Here is a 12,672-nt window from a genome sequence, read left to right on the forward strand (position 1 = left end):
GTTCAGTTTGGGATTGGGCGTGGAGTCGGGCTGTTGAAAAAGGAGAGAGGCCTGAGCTTGATAGGGGAGAGGTTGGGATGCCGACTGGGGAGGGAGAGGTGGGGGGACGACGACGACGACGGTCTTCTCGCCATTGTCTGAGTTAACCCCGGGAAGCAGAGAGGCCTGCATTGACGGCGATCTCCCCATCCTACCCTCCCAAAAATCACAGTCTGTTTAAGGCCCCGTTATTTAGTTCCCGGCCACGATCCCAAAACACACTTCTGTGGGGTTTTTTAGAATTCACTCCTCCTTCAGCCTGCTTTAATTTTTTTTTTTAAAAAAGGTTGTAAGCACCCATGTCCGAACGCCTGAAAGTTTTGGACTTGCTGCAGACCGTTAAGATTAGCTGAAGTGGGCTGTTTTTCGTGTTAATGTGCTTTCTGCACAGTATGAGGCTAACCTTTTCTTTTGCGGAAAGGACCTGGCTTTTTGGGTTACCAGTGACATACGCTGGTTATAGTTTCGATCCTGACCATGTCAGATGTAGCAGTGGGAAGTATCAGTGGGGGATACTTGTGCCTGTAGGTGACTGACCTGGGGTTAAAGTTCTGATTCGGCTTATGAAATTTGCTGGCTGATTTAGTCTTCACTATTTTCATATAAATAATAGTTACTTATGTGTTAAAAGTGAAAACATAGTATAAATACGTTTTAAGGAAGGCAGTCTGTAGGCTTACATCATGTTCCACTTATTTGAAGATAGGTCAAGTGAAAGGTGCAGGATTTTGGATTTGGGTCAGGGTTGAAAAACTAGTGTGGTGGATTGAAAATTATTGGACAGGAATATTTGGGAAAGGTTGCTAAATAGGTGAAGACTAGTTTTTAATTGAACAACTTGGCTTTAATGTTTTCAGACATTTTGATTAAGAGTGTTCAGCTTAGCCATGGAAAGCCAGGCTCAAATCGCTGCTCATGTCTGGTGGCTTTTGCTAAATTATGGTTTATCAGCTACCTCCCCAGGGTTTTAAAAACAGTCACTTGCCAACATCTCCCACTTTGTAGATTGTATGGCTCCCTCCTTTGTGATTTGTCTCTGTGGTCATGGGCTGCAGGAAACAGGCCCATGGGTTAACACTGCTGGGGTATCTGCTGCTATTCACCTTCAGCTGAAATTGGGTAAGGGTAACAGGCTTAGGCAAAGTTATTTACCAAGCCTGCCTAATCCTTCCCCTTGCTGCCAGCTGTGTACGCCCCCTTCCTCAGTTGCCTGTTACTACTACTATAGATTTCTAGCCGTAAATTGATAGGAGAAGCTGTTCTACACAATCATGGTAGCACTGTTGTTTTTTGTTCTATTCTTTTCTATTCTGTGTACTCCTTCCATAATGGAAAGTTGAGAAATATAGGCAGAATAAGCTGCATAGCTTTTTCCACCTGGCGGGGGGGGGGGGAGAGATCATTGCAATGGAAGTGAGAAGAAAATTCTAACAATTGTCCCTTTATGTGGTGCAGTTGATGTGCCCTAAACAAGCAGGTAACTGGGGATCTGTAGCTTTATGTTTAGGCCTGAGTTATCCTAGTGCTGGTTCTTATCTGGGAAATCCTGAAAACTTAGGTCTTACACAGACTTTAAAACTGAGGGCCCAGGATACATGTCTGTGTTCAGCTGAGCTTGTGCTTTTTACACCTCAGCCTGGATAGCTCAGTGGGTTAGAGTGTACGGTGGTACCTCCAGTTACAAACTTAATTCGTTCTGGAGGTCCGTTCTTAAGCCAAAACTGTTCTTAACATGAGGCACGCTTTTATTAATGGAGCTCGTTACCAGAAGCATTCGTAAGGAGGACGGTACATGACCCGAGGTTCCACTGGAGTGCTGATAATGCCACGGTTGCTGCATATTTGGGTTGGACTAGATAATCCTCAGGGTCCCTTCCAACTCTTTTGAATCCATGAACCATCTTGATAATATGTGTGAATATTATATGGATGCATGGATGTGGACAAGAAGAATGTGGCAATGGAAGTCAATTGCTGTGGAGTTTTGCCAAAGCCTAAGTACCATCTTGACCATTTTAGCGCTTATGAATGTTTTATCTTTTAAGCAGAGGGAAAATTGAAATGGCTCAGAAGCTTGGTTCCTTCCAACCCCTTCCATCCCTCAGCTTTGAACCCTAACATACATTTTCTCTCCTCCCAACCACTTCAAACCTTCTTTACTTAGTGACCAATGTTAAGGGTGAAGTTATTTTTAGCTCCATGTTTAATAAATTTTGTACTTCATCTGTATCCTTTAAAAGCACTGCCAATTTCTCAGAGCCTAAAGGCTAAGTATCAGTTTTAATTCAGTGTTGATTAATATTATTCATTGAAAGCTACTGAAAGTAGATGGCCCATTGTTCAGTCATCCTTTTTTAATCTATGCAGACTTTGCCTGGTTTTTTATGGTTGAAATTGAGATTGCAAGCTCCTTGGTGTAGAGACCTGTGCCTTGCTTACAATACTCTATAAAGCACAATATGCTTTGGATTATAAATAATAGAAATACCTTCCAGTGTTTCAAAGAGGTTCAGGCTTTGGCAAGTCTCCATGTGAAATAAGTTGTGTAAGAATGCATGACATACAATACCTAGTAAATGTACCAGTTGAAATTTTTAGTGGACTAGTAAATACCGGTACATTTGCATAAGTAGCTTATATATAAAGTAGGCCAGAAATATGACAGATTCTGTGGTCCTTTGGTGATTTCAGTTGACCACTTGCAGCGTGATATCTATCCTCATGGCGAGGAAAGTGCTTTGTGGTTCTGTTATCCTGCTTTCCATGTGTTAATAATGCTTGCGTTACAGCTTGGCCAGATGCTAAACAAATTCAGTTTACTATGTAGTTGCAACCATGATACAATAAATGGTAAATGAGAACACTATGTGTAGTAGTTGGAGAGTAGAGGTGAACTTTGAATAAAATGTATGCTAAATATATTAATAGGAATTGGACAGTTGGGAAGGTAGGTAAAAAGTAAAAGCCTGTTCTTCTCATATTCATAAAGTTTTAGCCTGAATATTAAGAAGCATTTTCAGATACTGAGACACTTGGCCACACATTGAAATTTGGCTACATATTAGGGAGCAACATGGTATGCACAGGATTTGACTTGAAATATGAGATGGCAGCAATAATAAAATTCTATGTATTTATAGCCATAGACCTAGCTTGCACATAATACTTAGCCATGATTTGTTTAACAAACCACTAGTTAACCACAAATTGTCAAACAAACCTAATTCTCCAAAGTCTGATTTGTTTTCTGCCTGCTATTGCCTCATGCCTTTGTAGGTTGGGGTGGCCATGGTTAAAGAAGGATGTTAGGTTCATGCATAACATGATAGGCTATAGTTAAAGCAAGCCATAAGCCAGCAACAGACTGTGGCTGCAGATCTCGTAACAAGCTATGATTTAGCAGTATGTGTTAACCAGGCCATATTCTGTATTTGAACAATATTTCAGAGAACTGTATAGGAAACTTGGCGTGGAAGAACGGTTAAATTAATTGAGTTGCATGGAATAGTGGGCTGATATGTAGTCTGCCTTTCCAAATCTTTTGGAAATTTATACAATTTAGTTCTCTAAATGTGTGTTTGTGGTGGAATGATTTTTCTGCTGATCTTTGTGTAATATATTTATACCCCAGCAAGGAGCTCAAGCTGATATACATGGCTCTTCCCATCTCCATTTTATCCTTGCAGCAACCCAGTGAGGTAGGCTAAGCTAAGAAAAGGTGGCTGGTCCCCCATTGAGCTTTATGGCTGATTGGAAATTTGAACCTGGATCTTCTACGCCTTAGTCTTACTGGCCCTACCATGCTGGTAGGTTGTTTTCCAATGTCTGGTAACAGGGTGACATTTAATTCATAGCTAGCTAGTTAAAGGCGGCAGCGGGGGAAGGAATCCAATCTTCTCTTTAAAGATTGCCTCTTGTTGAAATGTTCTGCAGGCTCTTTGTCTTTTACCTCTCACCAGTGGTTCCGCTTCATTCTAGATTGTGCGATAAAGAGTCAGTTGTGGTATTTTCTAATATGGCAGAAGTACTACTATTTTAGCACTCTTCTCAGCCTTCTAACCTATGATAGAATGTGGAGTCTGAACATAAAAATATATAGCAGCCAGGATATATATGTGACCTAAGAGGTTAAAATGATGGCGTCTAAAGAAGGAGAATAATATTAATAAAGAGCAAAACAAGGGATTTTGTGAAGAATTTGGCACAACTGAAAACATACAAGATATACTCTTGACTGTATTTGGGTTATTATGATTGTAAAAGTTTCTGTGTTAAGACTGTATATAAGTAATAATAAAGAAAATACATGGGGGGGGGGATCCATAGCAGCTAACATCTCATCCTGTTTGCAAATAGAGTCCCCAAGTTCTGACTTCTTAACTAATTAATGCCTCATATAGGATCTTGCTCCAAGTATTCCAGCCACTTACTGGATTGTGCTAATAGTTTTGTTGTGAAATAGTCTTCTACTGTTCCTTTAATAATGCTAAATCATTGGCCGTTATCTTCCCCAATCTCATAGTGGCCTAGCTTCTGCTGTGCCATAATTCCTGGTAAACCTGCTTATTGCTCTTTTCAGCTTCACCATGTGAAAGCTTTGGAAGCCAGCTTTATTTGTAAATGTGGTTTTTGCAGGTACCTTAACAGTAAAGTATAGCAAATGAGGTGTGGACCAGATGTGTTCATAGACTTAAATATCAGAATCTAATCTGGGTTAATCTGTCACAAATTGCTTGGAATAAACTTTGTTTGGGGGGGGGATTTTTTTTGTTACACAATGCCAATTTCATCAATTTCCAAGTCAAGGAAAATAATTGTATTTTTCACTACACTGTCCTTGTTCAGCTATCTGCATTACTGAATTTGTAATATTATTATATACCTCTCATGCTTTGGATTATTTGAGTACTGTTTATGCCAACTCCCCTACCTATCCAGGGATGATTTTTGCAACTATGAGTTCTGATATGAACTCTAAAGTGAACTTGTTAGTTCGACATCACAAGGACATTTCTATTTGCTTAAGTGAGTGAGAGAGAGAAAAAGTCAGGTCTGTACTGTCAGTTGAAGAGAAGGGAATTTTTTGGCACACAGAGACTAGGTGAGAACTAGAACAGCTGTTAGGTTCCTAATATGTTTGGAAATTGAGAATTTGACTGCTTCCAATTATACTGCATACTGTCATGTGGTGACATTTACATAAAATACTGCATGTTTCCTGACTGGCCCTTTGCCTGCTATAGGCATCATCCTGTATACAGTCTTTGGGCTACTTTATCATTTACCCAATGTAGATGACAATGCATCATTTTATTGTGATCCTGTTTCTGATAATGCTGCTGTCTATTTAAAGAGGTTTTATGAAAGTTCATAATGCAGGTTAAAAAAATACAAATTAAATATGTAGTTTAGTAACGGCAGTAGTGTGTTAATAAATGTGTATTAATAAACACTTGGGTGTACTTAAATAAAAAAAGTCAGTGTATATTTAATGCATGGATCTGGGACAGCTTATGCTGGAAACAGTCAGGTTTATAAACGTGCTCCAAAGCATCCGAAGAACATGTGCAGGGGCTTTGGAGGCACTTGAAAAAAGTAAGCTTGTGGTTGCTTCTGAGTACAATAGAGCTCATTTTATTGTATATACTATTAAGTCAAAATCACTATTTTAATATTGAAATGACAATTATAACTTATTTTTTAACGTCAACACTTCAGACCTGCATAATTGCAGGTAGGTCTTATTTAGCAAAATAACACCATCCATGCACAACAGGAGAGATCAGCAGGCTTGGGGGAATTAAAAGAAATATAACCTCCTGCACCAAAACTCTAGAAAAAAAATTGAAAGAAGAAAAACCTCAAAAGGGCCCAGTGAGGACTGAGCCACAGAAGACTGACTGGCTGGGGGAGGGGAAGCGGATAGACTGGTGATCTTTTGAAAGATGCTGTATTTCTAAGTGAAGGGTATGGTAGGAAAGGATTTGCACGCTACCAGGTCATCCTGTAAGTGAAATTTTAGATAAGTTGAGGTCACAAGTTACTAGACCTGTGAAGTGAAATTTTTTCATCCCACCCTTTTTTCTTAAAAACTTAAATCAAAACCCACTACTTGAGTTTGTGCTAGAATGAGGGGATCTAAAGTCTCTTAGAAATCAAATCTCTCTGCTTGGCGCCAAACAACAACAACAAAAACTCAAAGGATAAACCCTTATTGCATATTGAAACACTATCACTAAAAGGAATAATTAAGTAATAGATTTATATTTACAGTATCTGAATGAAGAACAAAAATAAAATACAGAACACATGCATCCTCCTGGCTCTGACTTTGTATTTAACATAATCACAGAAGTGGGTAGTCAGTAACCTTGTATGTTTTGAGTCTTTTGATTGGGTCCATGTGGTGTTCCCACTGTATCACTTGCTCTTCTTCCCACCAACAGAACTCAGATTCTCTGATAAAAAGATAACTTTGCAGATCTCTCCCTACCATATTATTTTCCTTTAACATCAGACTAATTTCCCATCATATTCCAGTAGACTAAAACTGTTCTGAATGCATATGTGGCTCAGCCACTTCTCTCTAACAAAATACTGGGAGGATTTGCATAGTACTGTAACTAGGTGCTAGTCCTAGGTTGAACTGTTTTCTTAGCAGTTGAATCTAGGAGGGGTGCTTTTGGCTAACTTCAGTGCATAAGTAGAGTACTTGGTTCAAATTCCACCCCCACCCCAGATAAGAACTTTACAAAGATTGCTTGTTAGGTGAACGGTCATTTCAACACATGGACAGTTTTCTAGCACTGTCGGTTTGAAGTTGGACCTTCTGTACTAAACAGTAGCAAACAAGGATTGAACAGCAGCAGTAAAAAAATAAAAAGTGGGGGTAAAGAGGACTTCACTGAACCCTTACAATTTCTCCAAATTTTCTGACTTACTTTTCCTTATCTGTCTATTGAAAACTTCTTGCCTTAGACCACTGTATCCCTTCTCTGGGCTATATTATTGAGCACTAGGCCTAAATTGTAAGCTGTTGTGGAAAGTCATATTAAATAATTTCATGAAATTTAAAAGGAACTGTTTTGGTGGTGTTATATTAATCACTAGTTGAATTTCCATTATAAAATATTTTGCCTTTTTAATAGCCAACTCAGTTCTCCTTGTGCTGGTCCTTATATAGCCAAAATGGCACCATTTGCCTATGAGGGGGATTCCTAAAGAATTGCAATTGTTTTTTTAAATGAAAAAAGCACACATTTGGCTCTAAATAGCAAATCACAGTATTATGGAAGCATAGTGGTATCAGTGGTATCTGGATGATGGGTTCAAGCCCTCAGTCATGAAGCTTTACTGCATGACTTTTGGCCTGTCACTGTTACTTGGCCTAGTGTTAGCAGAGGTGCTATGCATGTACAACAACAAATTTTAGTGGAAAAATTCTGAGTTATGAATAGATTGAAGTCTTACTATTTCACATGTTTCTTCAGCAGAGAAGATAAAACTGACACCATTTCAGCAACACCTTACTTTAGGTGTGATTACACCTGTAATCACTATTCCTAAAGAGAAACAATGTTTGAAGTAAATTTTTAATGAGATAACCTTGACAGTGCTGCTATTCAGTTTGTTTAAAACCTGACATGGTTCTCGTTGTCAGAGCTCTTCTTTCAAGATGCCATGACATAAGGCTAAATCACTCTGCAGACCTAGAGCTGTAATTGTGCAAGGTGCAAGAGGGGGGAAACGGAATGTGGAGAATGGACATCTTTGATGAAAAGATGCTAATCATAAAGGACCTGCTCAGGCAACAAATAGTTGAGGATGATAGTTGCAAGAGGAAGAGTGCAGCTAGCGTTACACTTCTTGTCTCAGATTCTTCACAGATCCCCCTCCCTCCCAAAATCTGGGTGCATGTACCAGGAGCTACACTGTAGCTAGAGTTGAAGATGACAGAACAAAGAACCAAAGGTAGAGTTTGCAGGGGTAGAGGATGAAGAACTCTTATCTCCTTAATTGAGCTATCTCATATATATATATATATATATATATATATATATATATATATATTTAAATTTTCAAATACAGAATAAAATTATACACTCCATACATCTTAGTTGCATCTTATTTCTCTTTTTTCGACTTCCCTCAACTTGTCTGCGAATCCTTCATTTTTTAACTTTAAACACATTTCTATTTTATTATTTATATTATTACTGTGAACTTCATCCCATTTTAATACTTATTTCCCGTCACAATGCTTCATTAAAACTTACAAACGTAATCTGATTATCAATTTTTGCAAATATTCAATAAATTTTTCCCAATCTTCTGTGAATCTTTGATCTTGTCAGTTTCGGATCCTTCCTGTCATTCTGTCCAGTTCTGCATAGTCTATCATTTTTGTTCTCCATTCTTCTAACGTAGGTAGCTCCTCCTGTTTCCATTTCTGGGCCATCAGTATTCTTGCTGCTGTCACTGCATATAAAAATAACTTCTTTTCTTTCTTATTTATCTCATTACCTGTAATGCCTAATAAAAATGCTTCTGGTTTCTTAACAAATGTATATTTCAACATTTTCTTCAATTCATTATAAATCATTTCCCGAAAGCTTTTTACTTTCTTACATTCCCACCACATATGATAAAATGTACCTTCTTTTTCTTTACATTTCCAACATTTATTACTTGTCTTACACATTTTTGCTAATTTTACCGGAGTTACATACCATTGATACATCATTTTCATCACATTTTCTTTTATAGTTGTACATGCAGTGAATCTTAAACCTTCTTTCCATAATTTTTCCCAATCTTCCATTTGTATATTATGTCCTAAGTCTTTGGCCCAATCAATCATAACTGATTTTACCTCTTCATCCTTTGTACACCATTCTAACAGTATCATATACATTTTTGCTAGAATTTAAAAATCATTATTCAATATTTCTGTCTGGAATTTTGATTCTTTGTCAGCAAAACCCCTTTGATTCAAATCTTTTTTAAACATTTCATTAATTTGAAAAAAATGCAACCAATCATTAACATATTCCTTAACTTCTTCAAATGGTCTCATTTTCCATTTACCTTCTCTTTTACTTATTAGCTTCTCATATGTCACCCATCCCCCAGTCATATTGACTTTCTTCACACTCATCGCCTCCAACGGCGATAACCAATATGGAGTTTTTTGTTCCAACAAGTTTTAATATCTTTCCCACACTTCAATCAGAGACCTTCTTATGATGTGGTTTTCAAATCCTTTATGTACACGTTTCTTGTCCTACCACAAATACGCATGCCACCCAAATCTATGATCAAAACCTTCCAAATCTAACAAATCAGTATCTTCTAATTTCATCCATTCCTTCAACCAACAGAGGCAGGATGCTTCATAGTTCTATTTCAAATCTGGCAGGGCGAAGCCTCCTCTTGCTTTCACATCTGTCAGTATCTTAAATTTTATCCTCGGCTTCTTACCCTGCCAGATATACCTTGAAATTTCTCTTTGCCAATTTTTGAAAATTGCTGCCCCTTTGATTACTGGAACTGTTTGAAACAAGAATAACATCTTTGGTAGCTCCTTAATTGAGCTATCAGCAGTGGTTTCTCTATAGATGACCCATAGTTAAATCATGTGAATTTTAGGACTCAAGTAAAACTGCATGCACTTAGGAAATGAATTGGAAGTGCATCTACTCTTGGCCCTGGCCCCTGGCCCTATATGCACTGCTGGTTAAATGCCAGTATCTCCTTTATATTGTGTTGTGGGTACAACCAGAAAATAAGTGGCAGGTCACACAATGGCTGGAACCAGATCCTAGCTACCAATCTGTGTGAAAGATAGTTGTCTCTGGCAGTTTCTCAGTAGATAAATCCTTAAACTTCAGGTGAGGTTAGGATACACATAGAATATGGGTTGGGGGTCTGGGGCTTGTGGAATCAGGACCTATCCTGAGGAGGGAAGAAACACCTGCACTTACTTATAAATTAAGTCCTTTTGAGTGCTGATTGTTCCAGTATGCCAATTGATGGGCATAGCTATTAAGTTTAATCCCTTCTCCAGTTATGAGGAAAGATTATTTGGAGAACCCCTGGTCTTCTAGATGTTTTACTTCAACTCCCATCATCCCCAGCCAGTATGGCTGATGGGCAAGAATATAATCCACCAGCATTCAGAGCAGGGGCCATCAACCTGTTTATCTGTGAGCACATTTAGGTGAGTGTTGTGAGCACATTTAGGTGAGTGACTCGTGGCCAGTTGTTTCTCCCAATTAGTGCCACCTCAAACTTCACTTTTCCAAGGGATCTCTGATCCAGTAGAAATAATCTGAACCTTGAAGAACATAAACCTGAAATAGGGTTACTCTTCCAGCTTCCTCCTTCAGCTCTATGTGCTTTGCAGTGGAGAAAAGAGTAAGTAACCTTACCACCAAAGGGGCAGTTGGAAGGGGATGTTCTCTCAGTAGCTTTGGTAGGTACCAGAGAAGGACTTCAAGAGCATCATTGGAGATAACTAATGTCTTCTTGAGGGATGGAGTTCTAAAGAAGGCAGTGGTGAAGCCACAGTAAGAGCTGTTCAGTGATGGAACAGACTCCCACGAGAGATGGTGGACTCCCCTTCCTTGGAGGTTTTTAAACAGCAGTTGGATGGCCATCTGTTATGTATGCGTTAGCTGCGATTCCTGTAGCTGAGATTCACTGCATTCCTGCATTGTAAGGAGTTGGACTAGATGACCCTTGGGACCCTTCCAACTCTGATTCTATGATTCCTTAATCTAGGAGTGTTAATCATGGACACTTAAGCATCCCGTTGTTCAGTAAAGTAGTAGTTGGACAACTCAAACCAGTGCTTGGATTATACTGATTATTTGGACCCTTTGCAGTAAGATTCAGACCTAGTTTTGGGTCAAGGTCCGCCTTGGTTGCCAAGGGAAGGGGTATGTGTGGGTAGGGGAGTATGACACTATTAGTTTTTTGGACATCTGTTTGTTTTCAGTACCATTAACCACAGTATCATTTTGGACTACTACTCAGGATTAGAACTGAACACATGGTCTTGTGGCTGTTCTGATCCTTCCAAAATCAGATGGTGGTGCTGATATACTTCTGTTCCACCCCTTGGCCATTGGGGTACTTCAATGTTGTATCTTGTCCCCGTGTGGTACAAGGTAAACTCAAGAGGGAGCAGATTCCTGATCCTACCAGAAGAAAGAATCCTGCAGCTGCTATAGTCATTGTCTTCTCTTTTAACATTAAGGTCAGGAAAAGAGCATGCAAAAAGCCTGCCCAAGTGCAGCATTGTGTTTTCCCATATGAGGAAAACTGTGTTGCATTGTGGCAGTTGTGATAGGAGGTGGAGAGTCATGTGAGGAAATGGATACAGAAGCAGATACTCCCCCAACATTTTTTGTAAATGAAAGCTACAGTCCAAAATATTCTTAGAACGCTATGTTGGGCAAGTCTTCATTTTTTATGAATGACAGTGCATGGGAAAGCTACACATTATTAACTCCAAGACTTTCCCTCACATAATGTATCCAGTCATACTTGACATTGTGCAGTATATTTTACTAGTATCTCCAATTCATTGGATGGGTTCAAAACAAATATAGAATCCCTGTTGATGCCAAATCCAGATCAGCTAAGATCTTGAGGATTATAAATAGGCGATAGGCAGTGAAGAACAAGATAGCATTTAAACTGCTTATAGCGGCTTTCCTTCAACAAAAGTCAGCTTCTAATATTTTGCTGAAGTTGCAATAATTAACTCTTTAAAATTGGTTCTTTTAAGTCTCTCCTGTGTATGTTCATGGCCAGGGACCACTGTGTCGAATTGTTATTGATGATACAATGATTCATATTGTCTAAATCTACAGCTTCTGACAATTCCTGAATATATCCGTATTTTAAAATCAGTGCTACATGATATAAGTGTTGAAACCATTTAGTTGGTGTTCCTTCACTTTCTCTGTTATTAATAAGAGGTGAATATTTTAGTTTGATATGGGCTTCATACACTGGTAAAGATGCAGGATTGTAAAATGTAATTTCTTGTACCCACATAAATTTAAGCACAAATAACCATTAACTTCATGTGTTTTCTATTAAAAACCAGCAAGTGCACATTTATGGAAAGTGCTCAGATTATATAGAAATATCTTTTAGAACCCCAGAGGTAGTTGCATAATGTTGCAAAAAATTACCATGTTAGCCTTTACAATCACTGGTCTAACTGTTCATAAAACAGTTGTAGAAATAGTAGTTCCAGTGGTTCAGCAAGACAGGAGTAACATATTTCTCCTCACTATAATTGTATAGTAGCAGAAGCCTGAATATGTGTTGCCAGGAGCTCATAGTGTTTGACTAGATAAACTGTCTTAGTAATTCTCATGTTTTATGGGCCAGAGACTTGATTTCTGAACTTCCATGGCTGGCGACTCTGCAGCCTCTGGGAATCCATGGCCGGCTACTCTGAACTGTTTTTCAAGTTTGTCTTGTCAAGTTTGTTTTGTACTTATTTATTAACAGGATTAAAAGAAAAGGCTATCCTCAACCCTCAAAACTAGTTCCAATCTAGCAGTCAGGGTTCAGATTATTAGGAATGGGGTCTTCTCAACAGGCTAAATGCTT

The 12,672-nt window shown here is 38.6% G+C and overlaps 1 protein-coding gene across 5 annotated transcripts in view; it reads left to right on the forward strand.

Annotated features, from left to right (window-relative positions):
- PPM1B (protein phosphatase, Mg2+/Mn2+ dependent 1B) overlaps positions 1–12,672 on the forward strand; it is a 39,677-nt gene that overhangs the window by 858 nt on the left and 26,147 nt on the right. The gene's annotated exons all lie outside the window — the stretch shown is intronic.

The sequence above is a fragment of the Podarcis pityusensis genome (genome assembly GCF_964106645.2).
Source record: "Podarcis pityusensis genome assembly, chromosome: 3".
Taxonomy (NCBI): domain Eukaryota; kingdom Metazoa; phylum Chordata; class Lepidosauria; order Squamata; family Lacertidae; genus Podarcis; species Podarcis pityusensis.